Raw genomic sequence first — 22,930 nt, 5'->3', positions numbered from 1 at the left:
TCTTTACTGATGTGTACTGCGCTGTTCGTATCTCTGATTGTGCATGTATAACTGCCCCCCAAAACTTAGACCACCACCAAAACCTCACTTTCAGTTACAAATTGCCTCTCCTATAGTGGTGTAAAAGGTTGACTAATATGTGGCCTCCACAGAGGCTCTCTCTCCTCCCGTCCACTGCCTGAAACGGGATTTGTGATATTTAGTGCAATCCCAATTCAGGCATATCACACAGCATAACGCGAGGAAAAAAGGTATAGTTATTTCCGGCATTAAAACCCATGATAACGTGCTTTATCCTATTGCAAGCAATGGCAAGCACCCCTCTTTTTAAATTTACTCTACCCTAACTCCATCCAAACTCCTCCCATTTGGTAAAAATTTTAAAGTTTGTATACGCATCTCGCGATGAGTTATTTATCGTGGGCATTAGGGCCCTAATGCAATTTGGTAAATGACCAATTTAAAGCAGATTGCTTTAAATTTCATGTAGTTTGCTGAAATGATTAAAAGCTTCTTGCAGAACTACAGTTAAAAAAAATAGAAGCAATTAAGATATTGGAGCCTTTTAGTAGTTTAGTTTATTAATTTTTATGCACCACCTTTCAAATTCAAAGTGGTTTACAATTAAATAAAATACATCTATTAAAAAAGGGTTACAAGACAATATTCAAACCAAAGTCTGAAAAAGCAAACCTTATACTTTTATTTGCAAAATTTTAGAAAATGTGAGAAAAGGACTTTATTGAACAATCATAAAAAATTAACTCATGAACACATCCCATTCATACAACTCATTAAAATCATATATTAGAGACCATATCAATATATGTAGAAGAGACATAGAAAAAGTATTCAAATATTGGTGCAAAACAGAAAAATATCAGATAATCCAACTTCACTCTGGTCAATGAAAAGACTTAGTCCATGGTACTTCAACTGGGTCTTCAAGCCAATTGTACTTTTCCAGAAACAAAATAAATCAGAACAATTAACATTAAAATAAATACAATTAAAAATTCATTTTTGAGCAATTTAGAATAGTTTAGCTCCAACTGAATATCAGATGGCAGCAAATTCACATCAATGGGGCCTGATCAGTGAAAGAAGGGCATCTTGTCCCTTCTAGCTTAATATGAAAAGGTACTTTTCATATTAACTGGTCTTCCTTCCAATCAGCGATATTTATACTCTATTCATGGGCTTCAGCCCCAGTCACAGCAGCTGTCAGCCATAACATGAGTTCAGCATAGAAATGGTGCTGTAATTCTATATAAATCTTTGAAGGGGCCTCATGCTTAATGTACAGAGTCATAAACAGAACTTCTGCTGTCCTATCCTCTCTCTCTCTCCAAACTGCATAATACATGAAATCTGTGTTCTCTTATAGAGATAATTTAGACCAACATTTTCTGAGTATACCTTAAAGGAGCTTGTTCTCTCTGAACCAAAGAAAATGGAAGATGGACATCAAAGTATTATGGATATTTTTCTATATGAGACAGAACTGAGAAATGAAGCCTTGAAGAAGAAATACCTAGGTTGTAAAACCTATCTTGGCATGGGCACCAATTTGTCTACTGTTAGTTTTGCTGTAAAAAAGTGTTTTGACACTGTTTAGAGGATGTTTATCTCTAACGGCGTTTTTAGGCTATGTAGATTTCTATGTTAATTTGAACACTTCATTTTTATAAAAAGCACAGAAACCTGGCTTCGTCTTGCCCATATACATTGAAGGGCGGATTTTAAAAGGGTTACGGGTGTAAATCCTCAGGATTTACACGAGTAACCGCTCGTGCGCTCCCGAGCCTATTTTGCATAGGCCCGGCGACATGCACAAAGCCCCAGGACGCGCGTATGTCCCGGGGCTTTGTGAAAGGGGCAGGGCAAGGGCGGGGCAGAAGCGAGGCCTCCGGCACAGCGGCCATGCCAGGGGATCGTGTACCGGCAGCTGGCAGGCGTAATTTACAAAATAAAGGTGGGGGGGGGGATTTAGGTAGGGCTGGGGGGTGGGTTAGATCGTGTTGCCGTAATGAAAAATGGCGCCGGCCATACGGCCATACGGCCGGCGCCATTTTGCAATACGGCAATATGGCCATACGGCCGGTGCCATTTTGCAATACATGGCGCCGGCCATATGGCCATATTGCCGTATTGCAAAATGGCACCGGCCATATGGCCGGTGCCATTTTTCATTATGGCAACACGATTCGAGTGCAGGAGGTCGTTCCCGGACCCCCGCTGGACTTTTGGCAAGTCTTGTGGGGGTCAGGAGGCCCCCCCCCAAGCTGGCCAAAAGTCCCTGGGGGTCCAGCGGGGGGTCCGGGAGCAATCTCCTACGCTCGTGATGTCGGGGGACAGGAACCAAAATGGCGCCGGCGCTACCTTTGCCCTGTCATATGACAGGGCAAAGGTAGCACCGGCGCCATTTCTATCAACACACCCGTGGCCCGAGAGTGGAAGATCACACCGGGACCCCCCACTGGACCCCAGATAATTTAAGACATTTTGGGGGGGTTCGGGAGGGTGGGGGATTTATTTTAAAGGGTCGGGGTGGGTTTTAGGGTTGTTTTAGTGTGCCGGTTTTCCCGCCCTCCCCCTTCCCCCGATTTACGATTTTTGATGATAAATCGGGGGAATCCCTATTATATATCGCCTCTAACGATTTTTGGTGATTTAAAATATATCGGACGATATTTTAAATCGTCAAAAAACGATTCACATCCCTACTAGATTCCAGCTTTTATGACATCTTCATTTCAAGCTTTAGCCTTTAGGAATCTACACTGTTTATCCCATGCCCTTTTCAATTCTTTTACTGTTTTCATCCTCACCGACTCTTCTGGAAGGTCATTCCAGGCATCCATCATGCTCTCCATGAAGAAATATTTCCTAATGTTGGTTCTGAGTCATCCCCTCTGGAGTTTCATTTTGTTCTACAGTTTCCTTTCCAACAGAAAAGTTTCAGAGTTTGTGCATCATTAAACCTTTCAAGGATCTGAAGGTCTGTATCATATCTCCCCTATACCTCCTTTCTTCCAGGGTATACATATTAAGATCCTTAATCCTCTCCTCATAAATCTTCCAAAACAGAACACTATTTTGACTGTCCTTCTCTGGAACACCTCCATTCTGTCTGTATTCATTTTAAGACAAAGGCTCCAGAACTGAACACATGTGAGACCTCACCAATGATCTGTACAAAGGCATCATCACCTCCTTTTTCTTACTGGTTATTCTCTATGTAGTCCAGCATTCTTTTGGCTTTAGCTATCACCTTGTCACTTTGCTTCACTGCCTTCAGATTGCCAGACCCTATTACCCCAAAGTCCCACCCCCAGTCATGTACTCCCCATCATATACCCCAGTCTTTCACTCCCCATCATATACAGCTTTTAGATTATTGTACCCCAGATGCATGTCTCTGCATTTGGCATTGAATCCCATCGATCAAATCTTCAACCACTCAAGTTTTCTTAAATCACTTTTCACTCTCTCTACTCCATCAGGCATGTCTACTCTGTTGCAGATCTTAGTATCATCCAATAATAGGCAAAACTTTACCTTCTATTCTTTCTGCAATGATGTTTGCAAAAATATTGAACAGAACCAGTACAAAACCCATCCCTGTGGCACTCTACTTAACACGGTTCTCTCTTCAGAATAGTTCCATTTACCATTACCTGCTGTCTCCTGACAACCAGTTTGTAATCCACTCCACCGCCTTCGTGCCCACCCCCAAGCTTCTCATTTTATTAATGAGCCTTCTATCAAAAGCTTTACTGAAATCCAAGTAAATCACATAGAGTGCTCTTACTTGATCCAATTCTCTAATTATCCAATTAAAAAAAAAAAAAAAGACAGGTTTGTCCAACAGGTCCTTCCCCTGTGAATCCATACTGCCTCAAGTCCAGCAACCCATCAGATTGTAAGTTCACTATCCTTTTCTTCAACAGAGTCTCCATTAATTTTTCTGCTATGGAGAGGAAGCTAACCAGTCTGCTCTCTGCTACCATTCTTGTGACGTGGGACCACAACTGCTCTTCTCCAAGCTTTCAGCACCACTCCCGTTTCCAAGGATCTATTGAATAGGTCAATCAGTGGACTCCCCAGCACATATCTGAGCTCCCTTATTATATTGGGATATGCCTCATTCAGCCCTATGGACATTATTCATGTAGCACTCGATACAAAAGATTGGATAGCCTCCAACTCGCTGCTGGAATTCTATTTGCAACTCAATAAAATGAAGATGCAAAAGTTTTAAAAGCTGATTAAGGAGTGAATATGTCTCTCAATTTAATGGTTCTTAAATTGGAGTAGGGTTATATTATTTGGTGTCTTAAATTTTAGGTTTTTAAATTGATAGCAAGGGGAATTGTTAGTTTATGAATGACCAGTAACAAGGCTAACATTAGTAAATCACTGAAATCAGGGTTAATTGTAAGTTATTTTAATTTTACATACACACACCCTACATAACTTTTAAAGTTACCTCCTTAAAGAATAAAAAAACAATAAGAACCAGCACTTTCAACATGCTGTGATACTTTACAGGTAGCAAGTATAAGACTGATTACATTAGGGCTTAACCTATTTTAGCATTTAATATTTCCCAGCAGTCAGTGAGCTTATTGCTCCATCCCAGGGTTTCTGTTTGCGAAGACCTAAGAATTTGACTCTAATGCTAGATCTTTGAAAGGAAGACAGATGTTATCTATGACATAATTGAAGATGAACAGATAGATATGGCGAGGTCAATAATCAAATCCAGCTGGAGCCAAATCTGAGACAGCAGACACCAGAGACCTGAAACCTAGCTGAGCTACCAGGAGAGGCCTTCCTTCCCACTATTCAGTTTTTAAACTCTGCCAGAAAGTCAGTCATCCCTCAGCACAATTGTTGACAGTATTAATATTAAGAAATACATTAAATCACCGATGGCTTTGTAATGTGCATGATATGAAGGGAAGAACTAAATGGTTCAGTAAGAGTTAGTTCTTTTGCTGTTTACTGTTTTGATTGTCTTCAGCCCTTTTTTTCCAGCTGAGTCTGGGGTATGTTAAACACCACTTCCAACCAACCCTTGCATCTCATGATTCATTGCTGGGAGATGCACACCCGAGGAAAAGGGGAAATTTGTTCCTTCTCGCTGCACAAATTCCCTAAGTTGATTTAAAACCAAATACTAGCAGCAAGCAGTACAAACCAGTTCAAATTCTTAGCAGCCCAAAGCACTCTCACACAGAATATAACAAAGCACATGCAACCCCAAATCTAGTCACTATAATCTGTCTCTTATCCCTCTGCTGCCTTTCTTTCAGATCTTGCCCACTCTCCATGACATCGGGTTGGTTTTTTTTTTGTTTGTTTTTTACATGATTCCATTTATTGTGTAACCCCATGTCCTTCTGGGGTCACCTTCTCAGTTTTGGGGAGCCTGGGATAACTCACCCAAAGTGAGGAATCAGTTTCAGCTGAGTCATGGACTGGGGACAGATAAACTGCAGGGCCAGACTGAGCCGAGGACACACTCCCAAACACCTCCACAAAGTCACTGTCCACTACAGATGGTGATCTCCAATGAAAGATTTAAACAAACTGTTCAAGCAATCCAAACATCGTAGAGATCCAGCTTCCATAAAAATCAGCAGTTTCAATCTCAATCCTTTTCCAAGAGTTCAGAACAACTTCAAATCACAATTCTATGTACAAATCTCTCTTCAGCCTTTTAACTAGACTCAACTTCCTTAGCATTCACAGCAGTTTAAATCCAATTTGTTACTCACACTTTTTTAGTCTGGCTGCAAGGCAACTCACTCCCTCTTCTGTAGATGAAATGCAGCTCCCCAGCCCTGCTTGGAGACTCCAATCAGGCACAGGTTCCCTTCTGGTCCTGAAGGCCTTCTTACAGTTCCCTTAATTCAGACTACGTTCTCAAATTAACTTCTTTTGCTCTCTCTTCATATTTCTCAGGCTTCCTGAGAAACCTCTGAGGTATGTATGAGGTATTGGCTGCCCATCTCCTTCCGCTCACAATACAAAACCCTAACCATCCTTCACAGCTCCCTTCATAAACACAACCACACCTGGCTTGATGAGAAGCCTCACTACCGCTCCTCTGACCGACCTACAAGAACAGCCCACACAGGCACTCTCCACACACCATCCCTCAAATCAGCACATTCGTCTCATACCAGAGGGAGAGCGTTCTCCATCGCTGGCCCCACCCTCTGGAACTCCCTCCCCACCCTCCTACGCCAAGAGACATCACTCCACAATTTCAAGAAAGGAGTCAAGACATGGCTCTTCCGACAGGCCTACCCTGACACAAACCAAACAAATTCTTCCCTCCAGCCCCTCCCTGTCTCGACCATCCTCCGGCTGCTCCCCCCCTCCGTCAGACCCACCCCTACCCCTCTTCACTCCTAGTCACCTTCCAATCCTTTGTCTCCCAACCGCCCCCTTCTACCCCCTACCCCCCCGTACACCTTTCAATCTCCCTCAAATAACCTTTCTCCGAATGAACACCTTAGCCCAAGTAATACTGGTGGCTTTCAAGTCCTCATGAGTCCCTCCTTAAGTAAATGAAACCTGTACTTAAGTTACTGATACCTATACTCAAGTTAATGAGACCTGTGCACTCCGTCATCTGTACATAGTTTCCCTCTATTCCTATAGTTTTCATTCCTTTACTTCTCTTCTCTCTATCTGCCTTTGTTCTCCTCTCTTCCCCATCCCCACATTGTTAATTGTTATTGCCAGTTATTTATTTACTATCATTATTATAAATATTGTTTTATCGTTACACTGTATTTTCCACCTGAGTTCATTGTAAACCGGCATGATGTGCTGCACGAATGTCGGTAAATAAAAGTTAATAAATAAATAAATAAATAAATAAATGTCTGCCAAACTCCTCCTCCCTGCCCGTGTAACCCTGGGAGAGGGTCACAGCTGCCTCCTTCTGCTGGTTTGGTGACTATGAAAGAACCCCCCACTTTCTAACTTGGGTAAAATATCCTTTCCAAAACCCAACATCTATGTGCTGAACCAGTCTGCCTGTCAGCAAGTTGCAATACACACCCTCTGACCACTGGATGACTTTACACTTTCTAGAACCTTTCCCCTTTCATAATATTCTTGTCAGTTCCCCTTAGGAGGAAACACCACTCTCTCAAACATTATGTTCTGCACCTTCTCTATGGCACACAGGGGCCACATTTCTCTCCCTCCTGCCAACAGAAGAATTGTAGAAGTACAGTGGAACAATTTCTTATCACAGCTGACAACAGACATTAAAACATATGGCTAGAACCATCAGTTGTCCAGGATGTTTTACAGGCATAAGATGTCAAGTGGCCATCTTGAACCTCAGTTATTCTGTATCCAGCACAGAAAATGTACCCAAAATAGAAAAAGTTGGAATCCAACTTACAACAGAATAAGTTGCTTTAGTACATTACAGCACAACAAACGCCCTTCTCTGAAGGAGGAATACATTAAGCACTTATATGTTTGTAACCCATCCCATCTTTGCAATATCCTTTGCACCCTGTGAGAGTGCAGAATATCCTGAACACCAGGTATTTCTTTCAATATTAATTTCAATGCAGTTACACTTCAGCTCATTGTCAGACCCTGGAGGAAGTCAGAGTTGTATCTATAGTTTCCAAAATATGCCTTATTCAATTTAATCTTCCTCTGGAGGAGGAAAAATGCAACAAAACTTTCTATGGATCACTCTGGGCTAGACTGAACCCTCTCTTCAACATGATCTTTTTCCTGGGGGAGAAAATATGATTAATACTCTTCTCCATCTACCTGTAGGAAAAGAACTCAGGTTAGCCAAGTCTTTTTCCCATAAAACCATTATTGCATCAAACAATTTCAAATTACAGAAAGAAGAAAAAAAAGACAGAAAATTGGATGACCTTACACTTTCTGGAATCTTTCCTCTTTTCATTTATTTAAATTCTTTTAATATACCGATGCTCAAGACCAGGTCTTATCGTACCGGTTTACAGTAAACTAGGGGGAACCAGTTAACAGAGCAAACAAAAACAAAAGTTACATTATAACAGGGAATGTAGAACTAGGCTGTTAGAGAAAAAATAAGTTAAACAAATTCTAATAAATTCTAAAAGTTAAGTTAAATAAATTCTAACGGGAGAGGAGGGCAAAAGGAGGAGAGGGTGCTTACAGAATAAGAATTATGTACAAATTTACCTAGTGTAAATGAAATTAAGCAAATTTACAGATTTACATAGTGTATATGAAATTAAGCAAATTTACAGATTTACATAGTGTATATGAAATTAAGCAAATTATAAGATAGTGCAATTAGTCGGACAACAGTTCCTTTGAGTTGCGGAAATGGACGCATCCGTGAGGCAAGAGACTGTGTGGGTGACCCTGAGGCTTTTTAGGGGTAAGCTTGGGCGAATAGCCAAGTTTTTAATTTTTTTCTGAACGTGTTATGGCAATGTTCCTGGCGGAGATCTGGCGGGAGGGAGTTCCAGTGATGGGGTCCAGCAGTTGATAGTGTTGTGAAAAATGGATTTTTGGGGGGAACTTGGAGGGAATCTCTATAAGCAGATCTGGTGGGTCTTGCAGAGGAGTGTGGTTTGAGGGGTATGGTAAGTTGGAGCGAGGATTCTTGAAATAAGGTTTGTTCATAACACCCTTGCCAGTTTCCCTTGGGTAGAAACACCACTCTATCAAACATTATACACTCTACACCTTCTCTGTGGCACACAGGGGTCAAAACTGCAAATTTAAATTAGATTTCAGACAAGACATGTATAGTTCTCATGGTACCAGATGGATGAGTCAGAACCTTAACAACTGAAATGGTTCTGTCAGCACCACATAACTCTAACTTCGTAAAGAGAGTTAATGACTCAAAGAAAATGTAGTTTATAGAAAAGCTCTCCATTTTTGCTGGGGGACAAATCTGAATCTAACCCTAAAGCACACTTACACAGCCTACGACATCTAGATAGGACCTATGCATACTCAAAAGTTCATATACTACATTTTTGCATTGTTCTTGTGTTTGATCCAAAAATGGTATCATTAACCCACAAACAATTCATGTTTTTTCAAGGACCAATATGGCTACTAGAATTCTTATTTCCACTTTGAAAAATATAAAAAAGATTATTAAGAGGTGCTCTTCAAGGGCTGGTACAGTGACTCAGTGGAAAGTACAGTATACACTGCCATGCTGGATACCTGTGTTTGATTCCTTGTCCAAGGTTCTAATGCCCAGGCAAGAATGGCTGGGAATACTGCAGATGTAATGTTCATAGCCCCCAGGATAAAGAGTCTCATCTATCACTAAATATCAATACCTACTAGCCAGATTTAGAGTCCGCATTAGCTGGGTTCCAGAAGGAACCAGGCTTTGTGGCCCCTGGCCTAGAACTGTCACTGGGTTGGCTAGACTGGGCTGAGATGAAAATACCCAGGGAGTTGCAGACAAAGGTTTATAGTGCTATGACATAATAGAGGCTGATTTTTATTGAGCTGGAAAGCCGAAGGAGCAAGAGAAAATTTCGAAGCAAAAAAATGTGCTTTCTAATCAAACCTTATGCTGGTATGTGGTGGAAAGGCATTTCAGTGGCTAAAACATTGCCCGTAGAAATGGCCCATCTCATATGCAGCCAAATTTACATTTGCATTTCCTGGTTGCTCATAAATGTACCTGGACTGAAGGAGGTGTTCCTGGAGATGGTGTTGGGAAGGGGTTCAGACATATGCGCATACTTTTGTCTTTTTTAAAATATGCATGTAACATTTCCCCCAAGTTTTCTGTATACGTTTTAGCAGGTATTATTGTTCATAGGATAATTTATTTTTTTAAAGCAAAAATACATGTTTATGTTTGCTTTCAAAAGTGATTAACTTTTTGCTGACTTCCCTGTGTGGGCCATTCCATAATTATCCCGATAGTAATTTAAGAACTGTCACTAACACTTCTGAGATGCATCCTATGTACAGCATGAAAGATATCCTCACCTTCATCTATGTAGTCAGTAGCCTAGCTGATATGATATGTATCAAGTATAATGTTTTTATCAGTTTCAACAGGAGGTCAAAATAAAAATATTAAAAGTCAGTTCTGGGTTTGCTAAGCATGCATGATATAAGTAATATGTAAGAGTGCTTTCTATACTTATATTAACATGAATAAAATATATAAGCCATATTTGAAAAATAGTTAAGGACTAGAAACTACTGTAGCTTAGGATTTTTCATGAAAAAATGTTTAGTAGTGCATAGTTAAAATCTATAGAATGTATACTTACATTTTTATTATTGGCAAAACAAAGGGATTTGGTATACCATAGTGCCATCTAGCGGGAGGACAATATATCTGAGGCAATGTTTTCATAGGAAGAACATTTTTTAAGAGTCTTTATTTTATAAATTATATACACAGTAAACCTGGAGAGATGAGTGTTTAGTATTTTTGTTGATTCTGTTCAAGCTTTTCTATCATCATGTGATGTTTTGTTTCCAATTGAAGCAGCAATTAATGTAACTCATTAAATTATACTCATTGTCCATGAAGTTGTATATTTTAATTCACTTTAAAAGCTTAAACTAATTGAAATGCACTGAAAAATATAGACTCACATAACATCAGATGTTTGTTCTTCCAGTTTGAGAACCATTTTATATCATTAACATGGGCAGGCAGGACTCTCTGCATTTCTCTCAATCAACCTTAAGAAAATCACACAAAAAACATAAATAGTATTAAATGAAACTGCAGTTTACTGAATACAACAAAGGAACCCGAGCCAGACAAGAATGCAATTTTCAAACCCTAATTACCGCCATCCTCCACCGCCATTCTCAAGATGAATTACCACACCCCAGTGGCATGCCCCCACAAGTCCGCCATGTCCTCTGAATCCAATTCAATACCCCCAAAAAAAATCAACCTTGATGCCAGACCCTCTGTATTCTCTGCCATTATTGGAATCCCTAAATGATCCACAACATGCATAAAAAAAAACCCCTGTAATAATTGTGCAGAAGTACACAAGGACCTCAGATCCACAAAAAATAAATAAATTATCCACATAATACAGTGTACTATCCAAACCTGTAGCCAAACAGTCACCCAAATAAACAAATGTACTAAACGTCTTAAAATATGCACACAAGACTGAATACTCCAGACAATGATCAAAGTAATAAAAACCCCAAAATGTAAAACCCAACAGAATAAAAATTATCCGGATTAACTGGTGGCAACCAAAAAGCAGATACTATAATCCACTTTTGTCAGTAACCCCCCCTCCCCCCCACCCTGACTTGCCCTCGTTCTTAGGAACAATTTCTTTTTAATAGGGACAAATGCATGATCCAATAAGTAGGAGCTTCAAACAGACCCGTGATGTACCCCTAAATTAATTCACCCGCTAATTTATTCTCTATAACCTTTGCAAAATGACCGACTGACCTAGAATTCCCCAAAACTTGGGCCCACATATGGAATCATGAAACCTTGTTGAAAACCCACCTGAAGCGTGTCTGCCGCCTCATTCAGGTATGCCTGCAGCCACTTAACCAGAACATTCACAATAATCAGAGAGGGGACTTTTTTCAATAAACTCTCAAGCCTTGGACCTCCTCCCAGCCCTGCTAGAGACATGCTTGGTGCATTTGGAGGTAGGATGCCCTACCCCACTTGATGAACAAGCATGCCAAAATTTGAAGTCTGGGAACAAGCAGGACAGAAGAACATAAGAAATTGGCATGCTGGGTCAGACTATGGGTCCATCAAGCCTAGAATTCTGCCCCCAACAGAGGCCAAACCAGGCCACAAGAACCTGGCAATTGCCCAAACACCAACAAGATCCCATGCTACTGATGCAATTAATAGCAGTGGCTATTCCCTAAGAAAACTTGATTAATATCCATTAATGGACTTCTCCAAGAACTTATCCAAACCTTTTTTGAACCCAGCTACACTAACTGCACTAACCACATCTTCTGGCAACAAATTACAGAGCCTTATTGTGCGTTGAGTGGAAAAGAATTTTCTCCGATTAGTCTTAAATGTGCTACTTGCTAACTTCATGGAATGCCCCCTAGTCCTTCTATTATCTGAAAGTGTAAATAACCATTTCACATCTACTCGTTCAAGACCTCTCATGATCTTAAAGACCTCTATCATATCCCACCACAGTCGTCTCTTCTCCAAGCTGAACAGCCCTAACTTCTTTACCCTTTCCTCATAGGGGAAAGGGTAAAGAGGTTCCATCCCCTTTATCATTTTGGTTGCCCTTCTCTGAACCTTCTCCATCACAACTCTATCTTTTTTTTAGATGCGGCGACCAGAATTGTATACAATATTCAAGGTGCGGTCTCACCATGGAGTGATACAGAGGCATTATGACATTTTCCATTTTATTAACCATTCCCTTCCTAATAATTCCTAACATTCTGTTTGCTTTTTTGACTGCTGCAGCACACTGACCTGACAATTTTAAAGTATTATCCACTATGATGCCTAGATCTTTTTCCTGGGTGGTAGTTCCTAATATGGAACCTAACATCGTGTAACCACAGCAAGGGTTATTTTTCCCTATGTGCAAGACCTTGCACTTGGCCACATTAAATTTCATCTGCCATTTGGATGCCCAATCTTACAGTCTTGCAAGGTCTACCTATAATGTATCACAATCTGCTTGTGATTTAACTACTCTGAATAATTTTGTAACGTCCGCAAATTTGATAACCTCACTCATTGTATTCCTTTCCAGATCATTCATATATTTATTTATTTATTTATTTATTTATTTATTTATTTATTTATTGTTTTTGTTATACCGAGTTTCATGATAGGCATCACATCAACCCGGTTTACAAATAACAAGGAGTGTAAGGCATAACGTAACGTAAAAAACAATATTTTCAATAAGAGCCTTGAACTTTAAATACAGTGAATCAGAAAAAGGGAGAGGGAAAGTTACAAAAAACAAGGAAAATAAACTTGGGATGGAAGGGGAGAAATTGAACAGCACAATATTTACATTTCAGCCTATTGATACATTAGAATAGCAAGTGAAAAAATAAGACTATGAAACGGTACATAGGTAATCAAATGAATAAATATGACAGTTGTGAATGGTAATAGTATGATAATATATATATATTTATATATATATATATATATATATATATATATATATGATATATATATTGAAAAGCACCAGTCCAAGTACAGATCCCTGAGGCACTCCACTATTTACCTTTTTCTACTGAGAAAATTGACCATTTAATCCTCTCAGTTTCTTGTCTTTTAACCAGTTTGTAATCCACAAAAGGACATTGCCTCCTATCCCATGACGTTTTAGTTTTCTTAGAAGCCTCTCATGAGGGACTTTGTCAAATGCCTTCTGAAAATCCAAATACACTACATCTACCAGTTCACCTTTATCCACATGTTTAATAACCCCTTCAAAAAAATGAAGCAGATTTGTTAGGTAAGACTTCCCTTGGGTAAATCCATGTTGACTGTGTTCCATTAAACCATGTCTTTCTATATGCTCTATGATTTTTATCTTTAGAATACTTTCCACTATTTTTCCTAGCACTGAAGTCAGGCTCACTGGTCTATAGTTACCCGGATCACCCCTGGAGTCCTTTTTAAATATTGGGGTTACATTGGCCTCCCTCCAGTCTTCAGGTACAATAGATGATTTTAATGATAGGTTACAAATTTTAACTAATGTATCAGAAATTTCATTTTTTAGTTCCTTTTTACCCTAGGATGCTACTCTTTAGTTTGTCAATCTGGCCTACTACATCTTCCCAGTTCACAGTGATTTGGTTTAGTTCGTCTGACTCATCACCCTTGAAACCATCTCCTGAACTGGTATCTCCCCAACTTCCTCATTAGTAAACAAGGAAGCAAAGAATTCATTTAGGCTTTCTGCAATGGCCTTATCTTCCCTAAGAGCCCCTTTAACCCCTCGGTCATCTAATGGTCCAACTGACTCCCTCACAGGTTTCTTGCTTTGGATATATTTTTAAAAGGTTTTATTATGAGTTTTTGCCTCTATGGCCAACTTCATTTCAGGAGATCCTGTTGAAATGCTAACAGATGTCCTGAACACTACATGAACCCTTAGACTGAGATCCTGCCTTCCCCACCCCTCTCGTTTCCTAGGGAACATGAAAGGTACTACTTACTGCCCAATCATGCCTGCCCTATCTCCATGATCCTTGGAAGTCATTTATGACAAAGGTTGATATCCTGAGTACCCCAGGACATAAAGTGGTTCTCCTCCATTTTATCTCTGAACCACTCATTTTAGCCAGGCCCAACCCTCATAATCCCTGTATGTACCCAAGACAGGGCCAGTGCAAGAGTATTGGGTGCCCTAAGCAACCCTTGTGCTGCCGCCCCGTTTCAGCGCAGACTCTGTGCTTCTCAGGGCTGTGAGCAGTCTCTATTTCTCTTTGCCGTGAGCACCACGTGGCTGCTTTTCGGCGCCCTCTATGGCTCAGCGCCCTAGGCGACCACCGAAGTTCACCTAATGGACGCGCCGGCCCTGACCCAAGATACTATCATAGGCCAATAACGAGTCATACTGTTGCAAAGTTTCTGGTCTGTTCTCTTCCTCCAACACCCCTGAAAAACCAGAAGCATAAAGTACAGCACTCCTCCCTGCCCAGCACCCAAATCTCCAGGCAATGACATCATACCACTACTCTCAGGGCCCCCAACTCCACCACTGTTCATCTCCATACCTCTACCTCATCCATGTACCATCTGACTTCCTTCTGATGAACTCAACGATGCTGCAGCCCTCTGCATATCACAACACCCCTACTACCCAACTCCCAGCCCACCCTCAAAATGGTGTGATGTGCAGCATCATACAAACTGATAGAGGCCTTAGCATTTCTGGGATAGATGGAGACAATGGAAAGTATCCTAGTGGAGGGATACCTACGGCCATAGATATATACAGAAGCTATATATATATATATATATATCTCTGGGACCCTAACACCTTTAGAGCAAGGTGCTTAGGTAGTGATAGGGACTTGAAGGTAACTGTAATGTCTGGGTGGTACATACAGAGCTGTGTCCCAGATTCCAAGACAGGAAGGGCCATGATGCAGCCACAAGTTTAAGGGTTTTTGTTGGATGGGAATGTAGAAGGGCTGATTCAGGGAAGAGAGAACCCAGAGGACAACTGAGAGCAGTGGTAGGCCGCAAAGATTACAGGATGGTGTTAGGCTGCAGAAGTGGAAGAGCAGCATCATAGCATTGTGCCCTCTTTTTCTCAATCAGCCCTACCACTCAAGAGTCAACCGTGAGAGAGACCTGGGAAGGGTGTCAGGGAGTGGTTGATTGCCACGATTAGATTGGGATCCTCAGGCCCCACACATACACAATCTCTGCTGCTCTGCACCCTATATCTCAGCCAAGTCAGAGTCATGCTAAAGGGAGGAGGAAGGGGAGAGGCTGGAGTGCTGGAAGGCAGTATCGGTTAGACTGTGATGGCAGGAAGGGCGCAATTGGAACCAAAGCATCGCTGGTGTGGCAGTGAGGGAGGGCCCGAAGCAGCGATGAGACATCTCGGTGTGGCAGAGGGTCCGTGTTGGTGTGACAAGAAGGCCAGGTTAAGTGTTGCTGGGATGGTTGAGTGAGGAGGGCTGGAATGAGAGAAATGGTGTCACACCACTGCAGTGATGTCAGTGGGACTTGCAGAGCCCGGGGGACACCAAAAATTATAAAGATAAAGAAAACAAAGCCAACTTTAAATGCAATAAATATCAGGGTATGGTAACAAGGGTTTGGGGTCCTGACTGACCCCCACCTCCTAGTTTCTGGAGTTAGTTTTGAAGATATTTTCCAAGATGGAAACCATGCCATTTGGGGGGTTAAACCCCCTCTAAAACATTGTAAAACTAGGGAATTTTGATGATGGCCACCAGAGGGGGCCCTAATAATCCTGACCCAGCTGTTCTAAAAATTGTCAGGAAAATAGATTTTAAAAGAAAAATGCAAATACCTACGAAAAGACTTTGATTCTAATGATTTTAGTGGTATTGGGGAAAATTGGGTGAACTGGGGGAAATATTTTCACTGCTAGTAAAAACATTTCATGAGTTTGTAGTAAGGTAAAAATTAAATTTTTTTGTGGAATAGTAACATCCCTAAAGCCTATGGTTCATCCTGAAGCATCACTGAAATGGTAGGACCATCATAGCAACCGGATGAGAGACCAAAGTTGTAACTAAGGCTACATGAGACAATGGCTTCCCTAGTTACCAATGAACAGGGTTGCACAATAAGAAACCAGAGACAAGGGTAAGGAATTATAAAACCATCAAAAATTTCCTAACACAGATGACAAAAACACCAGACAGAAAGGGTTCCCATACCAAACACCATTGACTGAACATAAAAGCTATTTAGGCTCATGACATCAGCCAGAGTGATAATCCTAGACTCTGAGTATGAATGTTAGTTTAGAATTTGTACCAGCAGCCCAGAGAATTTTGATGAGAGCAGGAGTGTTAGGCTGTTGTTCCTCTCCTGGGCCCCCTAAAAGGTTCATAAGATAGATAAGGACAGTAGTGGGAAAGTACATGAATATGAGTGAATGAATGTGACAGATTATAAGTAAAGATAACTGGCTAAGATAAGGTGAAAAATAGGAAAGCAGTAGTTGTTAAATGTAGCTGACTCGTGGGAGCTAGCGTCAGCTTAAGACAGGCTTTGGAGTGAGTGGAATCTGTGGCACAGCATCAATGCAAGTGACAGTGGCAATATTTGTGGAGGTGAATCAAAGAACAGAATTTCAGCCTTGATACAAAGTGTCCCTAACACATATAACAAGGAAACTGCCTCATTTAGCAAACAGTGGATGCCAAGTGTCTTCGCCTGCTAAGTCCATGAGAGATATCTTGGACCAGCTAATACTGAAATAATCAACCACCTTTAATAAATAAGTGGCTGTCACTCTAGCTTCCAAAGTCACTCTGCATAGATGAAAGTTGTGAAAGATTAGAGCTGAAACAGTGACCCTCTGCCCTTGTCCTAAAGTAGGGAAATATGATTCTCCTTTGTTTTAAATAGATATTTACAGTGTCACTAAGCTATTGGAACCATTAGATTACATACTAACATCAGCTGGTGGAAGATCACCGATACAGGAAGTTAGACTTATTAATTAGTGAAAGTATAGGATAATACGGTAGGGAGAAGAGAAAATACATTGCCAAAGATAAAACTCCAGCCAGAGCTCTCCAACCTTGAACTTCAGCAGCATCAGCCAGGAACAGAGAAAATACTAAAGCTAAGTGTGTGCACATACCATCTCAAACACCATTGATTGAACAGAGGGCACATTTAAAGACACTAACACACATAAAAAAACAAAACAGCCGAGAGAACAAGAGAAAGAGGAACAGAGTAAGAAGGAGAATATAGACACCACACAGAAAAGGACAAACACAAAAGCAAATAAAACATTTACCTTAATAGATCAGCTGCAGCATTCCACACTTCATCCATAAGATCTCCTCTGAAAGCCAAATATTGCACAAAGACTCACTTTCTAAAAATAGAGATATAGAAAATTAGAATGTAGTTAGGAAAAGTTAAGAATAGAGCATTACTTATCTGAGTATTTTGCTTGTATTCTTCAATCAGTTCCTTATCTGTCTTTAATGATAAGCTAAAAGAAAAAAATGACCAATGGCATTTTTTTTTTGAGTAGAATAAAATTGTTAAAGTTATTACACTAAAAGGAGAGTATATCTTTTATCCTATCCTTGCCGCCTCTTCATTCCCTCAGAAACAGTGCCGGGTGATTTTTCTGCCCCTATTTCTTTGGAAGACCTGATTGGGAGGAGGGCATTGGTCTATATGCTCTGTGGGACAACACAGGACCCACTGCCATATAAGACGACTACAAACAAGATAATTACCCTTGACCACAACCGAGATCCCTCCACAGAGGTAGTGGTTTATAGGAGGCATTGATTTTCCTTGGTAAGGGTTTTAGGAATAGGTTCTAACACTCTCTTGAGTTTAATAGTTGGCCTATGAATGCATTACAAGTATTGCTTCATGACAATGCTGTCCATGATCCAGGAAATAGCCACAAAGGAGGCAATTACAAAAATGTGCAAAATTCCCCGAAACACGCTACAATGCTGACATTTCAAAGATTTGTGTAGTTTTTTTCACATGGTCCCCCTTCTGTGAAGCAAATCATAAAATCTTATCCCTCCTCTATAGTAAACTATCGAGTGTAGACTACTATGGGCCTGATTTTAAAGAGCATTTGCTCACTTAAAATTGGCTTTTACACATGTAAATGCACTTGACGAGTAAGGGGATTTTTGAAAACTGCTACAATATATGCCATTGAATTGTCCATAGGATTTATTCATGTAAGTGCACTGGGTTTTTTTTAAATTGCTACAAAAATGTTACATTTACTTATGTAACTCCTTTGAAAATTCACATGTATGAGTGCAAGTTATTTCAGTTCTTAAATAAGCTGCTGTGATGCAAGAGCTTGCAAAGCAGTTTATTAATTATGAATTTAACAAAACCCAGCAAGCAAAAATGTCTTCACATGCCAGTTTTTGCAAAAAAGGATACTATAACTAAGTGAGAAGCAGGGTTTTTTGGCTATCCAAGGAGCAAACCTTTGTGCACAGTTTTGCTACTCAGTTCATTTGCATAGGTAGCAAAGTTGTGCACAAAGGAGGCCATTAACCAAAAGAAAATCCTGTGGGTTAGTACCTTGGCTCTGTGAGGATGGCCAAGCAGGTTTCACTCTCCTAGAGTCAGAAAACACGCTGACTCCAGCCTTTCTGAAGTAATATTCACTTCATTCACATTCAAACAGAAACAATGCTGAGAATCTCTGCCTACCTTTGCAGTATTAAGATTACACACAAGGTTTTAGACTGTCTTCTCTCTGGACAGTGTCCCTTCATTCCCTTCTGGCTTGGACAGGATCTGCCTCTCCTGGAAAGGTAGGGACCTCCTGAATCCAGCTGGGCTTACACTCTTAGCCCTGCTCCAGCTGGTCCCACCCACAGAGCTCTCTCCCTCTGTGGGATTTAAGGTGTACCAGGCATCTAGCTTAGTCCTGCACATGCAAACAAGGGAAAATGGGGTCACTCCATTACATACCCCCCACCCCACCCCACCCACACACCTCAGCTTGGACCAGTCAGTCCAAGTGTCACTACTTCACCCTGGATCCCATCCAGGGAAGCACCGCACACCCCCACTCCCCTTTATCTGATCTCCCTCTTTGGACTGGCTGTGGGACATAAGGTGAGCACTTTTCACTCATCTCTTTGGCGACTTGTGTTTCCTCTGGCGATTGCACAGCACCTCTCACTGATTCCTCAGCAGCCCCTCTCACTGGGGTCTCCATGGCTTCTGTGGATTCTTCAAGGGCCCTTTAATAGCGCCTCTCTCAGGACCATCAGTGCTGCATGCAGCAGGCTGTTCATTATTGCCCCCTTCTGGGTACTCCATGCCTACACTCTCAGGGCCCTCCAAAGCCCCTGTCTCTGGGCTTTCTTTGGGTTTTAGGGTCCCTCTGGGCTTTCTGTGGTACCATTCCCAGGCTTCCCTGCAGAGCCCTGCTCCACATTCTTTCTACAGCCTTCCTCAGGCTATTCAACCTTGCCTCCTTCTGGGCAGTCTGTGCTGCTTCTACCCTCAGCAAGTTCTTGCCACTCAGGGTTTATTTTATCTCCAGCCCCATTCCTGCTTCCCTGTGGAGTGGAGTCTCTTTGAAGGGTCAAGCACCAGTCACATAATTCAAATGGCTGCTCTGTCTCTTAAAGTTCCAGAAGCACTACAGCCTTGCTTGACTCCACTTCTGGCAGGCTGGGAGTTTTCCTCAGTTCACTCACTAACACAGTGTTCTCACTGGCAAATTGCCTTACTGCTCCAAGCTCCTGTACTTCAGAGATCGGCTATAGCCAGTTAATTCAGTCTTCTTCTCTCTGCGCATGTATGGCAGCCCTCTCAGGGTGACTACCATTGCTTCTCTGTATTCACAAATAAGGCACGCCCTCCTCTACATAGGAGTCAGTGAGAGCAAGGTGTGCTTCCTGCTCCTTTTTTCCCTTAGTTTAAGATAGCTGGCTCTGGACAAGGCTCTCCTGCAGCTGCCTCTTCAGGAGCCTCCATATCAAGATGTACACATTAGGGATGTGAATCGTTTTAGGACGATTAAAATTATCATCCGATAATTTTAATATCGTCTTAAACCATTATGGAACACAATACAATAGAGATTCTAACGATTTATCGTTATAAATCATTAGAATCGTGAGTCGGCACACTAAAACCCCCTAAAACCCACCCCCGACCCTTTAAATTAAATCCCCCACCCTCCCGAACCCCCCCCCAAATGAGTTAAATAACCTGCGGGTCCAGCGACGGTCCGGAACGGCAGCGGTCCGGAACGGGCTCCTGCTCCTGAATCTTGTTGTCTTCAGCCGGCGCCATTTTCCAAAATGGCGCCGAAAAATGGCGGCAGCCATAGACGAACACGATTGGACGGCAGGAGGTCCTTCCGGACCCCCGCTGGACTTTTGGAAAGTCTCGTGAGGGTCAGGAGGCCCCCCACAAGCTGGCCAAAAGTTCCTGGAGGTCCAGCGGGGGTCAGGGAGCGATTTCCCGCCGCGAATCGTTTTCGTACGGAAAATGGCGCCGGCAGGAGATCGACTGCAGGAGGTTGTTCAGCGAGGCGCCGGAACCCTCGCTGAACGACCTCCTGCAGTCGATCTCCTGCCAGCACCATTTTCCGTACGAAAACGATTTGCGGCGGGAAATCGCTCCCTGACCCCCGCTGGACCTCCAGGAACTTTTGGCCAGCTTGTGGGGGGCCTCCTGACCCCCACGAGACTTGCCAAAAGTCCAGCGGGGGTCCGGAAGGACCTCCTGCCGTCCAATCGTGTTCGTCTATGGCCGCCGCCATTTTTCGGCGCCATTTTGGAAAATGGCACCGGCTGAAGACAACAAGATTCAGGAGCAGGAGCCCGTTCCGGACCGCTGCCGTTCCGGACCGCCGCTGGACCCGCAGGTTATTTAACTCATTTGGGGGGGGTTCGGGAGGGTGGGGGATTTAATTTAAAGGGTCGGGGGTGGGTTTTAGGGGGTTTTAATGTGCCGGTTTTGCGATTTTTAGATTTTTACATTTTTCACGATTTTTCACGATATTTTACCCCCCCAAACGGCAACAATACGATTCCCTCCCCCTCCCAGCCGAAATCGATCGTTAAGACGATCGAGGACACGATTCACATCCCTAGTACACATCAACCTCCACCATGCTTCCAGTCTGCTGCATTTCTTCAAGGTCCCTGGCTTCTCTTCCTTCTTTTGCCTGCACTGCAGTACCTGTACTGGATCTAGACCAGCTTTTCTGGAGTATTGCCTAGACCTCTGGTAGATGCACTTGCTAGCAATTTCACTTTCTGCTTGTATCATGCCCTATTTCAGCCACAGGCACAATTGCCTTTCTCTCTCTCTTTTTCTTCAAAGTAAAAAAAAAAAAGAAAAGCCCTGCCTCACCGGCACTAACCATACCATGTAAGACAAGCCCTAAACTCCAGACAGAGCTTGACTCTTTTGTCTGCAAAACAACCCCAAGCTTGACTACCTTCCAGGCTCCAGGTTATTCACTAATTTAAAGGCAGTGTCATTTTCTTTTTCTCTTCTGCACTATTCCTTGAGCCAGCACTTCAACTCCCAGCACTCTGCATTCCTAGCAGCACTGCTTTGCTTCAATGTGCTACCTGAGTCACCCCCTTTTGCCTCCAACTGCTTCTGGCAGGTCACACATAGAAACTTTTGTTCATAGTGGGGGTTTTCCTGTGCCAAGCTTTAGAAAAAAAGTCCCCGACCTGACATCATATACAAGGATGGCCGAGCAGCCTTCACTCTCCTGGAGTCAGAAAACACGCTGACTCCAGCCTTTCTGAAGTAATATTCGCATTATTCACATTCAAACAGACACAATGCTGAGAATGACTGCCTACCTTTGCAGTATTCAGTTTACACAGGGTTGTAGACTGTCCTCCCTCTGGACAGTGTATTTTCACTCCCTGCTGGCATGAACAGGATGGTTTAACAGCAACTACCTGAATGGAGCTGGGCTTACACTCTTATCCTTGCACCAGCTGGTCCTGACCACAGAGCTCTCTCTCTGTGGAATTTAAGGTAGATCAGGCATCCAGCCTGGTCCTGCACCTGCACACAGGGGAAAACAGGATCACTCTGTTACAGGTTCTGTAGTTATAGTATCAGTAGTGGGAATCTTCAAGAAAATTTAAGGCTTAATTTTTTTATTCAGTCAATGACAAGAAAACTTTACAGATGTATAAAGCACATGTTGTCATAATTGTCAATGAGGATTTTCTCCCTTTTCCCTCCCTTTAACAACCATCCACATAATATCAATATTAATTGAATTAAACAACATTAACTAATCAAACAGAGCAACAAGACACTCCAGGAGAGAAAACTCAATATTAAAAAAATTTTAGATGTGAGGGAAATCATTTGCACAGTTAAGTGTATTGCATAAGCATGTACTAGCTACCACCAGCATTAACAATTGTTGTGCACTAAGTACCAAATGGCTAAATCTGAATGGCTCTGTGAGGATTTTGATGGTATTTGTTAATACATTTGGCTAATTTTGTGGTTTCTAATACTAGAATCACCATATGAATTATAGTCTGCATATATGAAACTAGAACTTAAAGTATCTTATAAGGACATTGTGATATAAAGTGGTAAGTATAAAATTCTGGCAAATGAATAAGAAAAGAGTATTTTCCATGTTTTTTTTTTGTTTATCAGAACTGAATAATGCTGAATTAAACCAGACTTAGAATA

At 41.8% G+C, this 22,930-nt stretch overlaps 1 long non-coding RNA gene across 1 annotated transcript; it reads right to left on the bottom strand.

Annotated features, from left to right (window-relative positions):
* Nucleotides 1-668: 668 nt before the first annotated feature.
* Nucleotides 669-22,205, bottom strand: LOC115088835. The gene is made up of 5 exons (XR_003855923.1): nt 22,069-22,205; nt 18,932-19,151; nt 17,520-17,600; nt 10,642-10,731; nt 669-958 (listed from the first exon to the last, which is right to left on the bottom strand). It is a non-coding gene; the product is annotated as an uncharacterized LOC115088835 (long non-coding RNA).
* Between the last annotated feature and the right edge of the window lie 725 nt (nt 22,206-22,930).

Source organism: Rhinatrema bivittatum, chromosome 3 (genome assembly GCF_901001135.1).
Source record: "Rhinatrema bivittatum chromosome 3, aRhiBiv1.1, whole genome shotgun sequence".
Classification (NCBI taxonomy): Eukaryota; Metazoa; Chordata; class Amphibia; order Gymnophiona; family Rhinatrematidae; genus Rhinatrema; species Rhinatrema bivittatum.
This window is presented reverse-complemented; position numbering and strand designations above follow the sequence as displayed.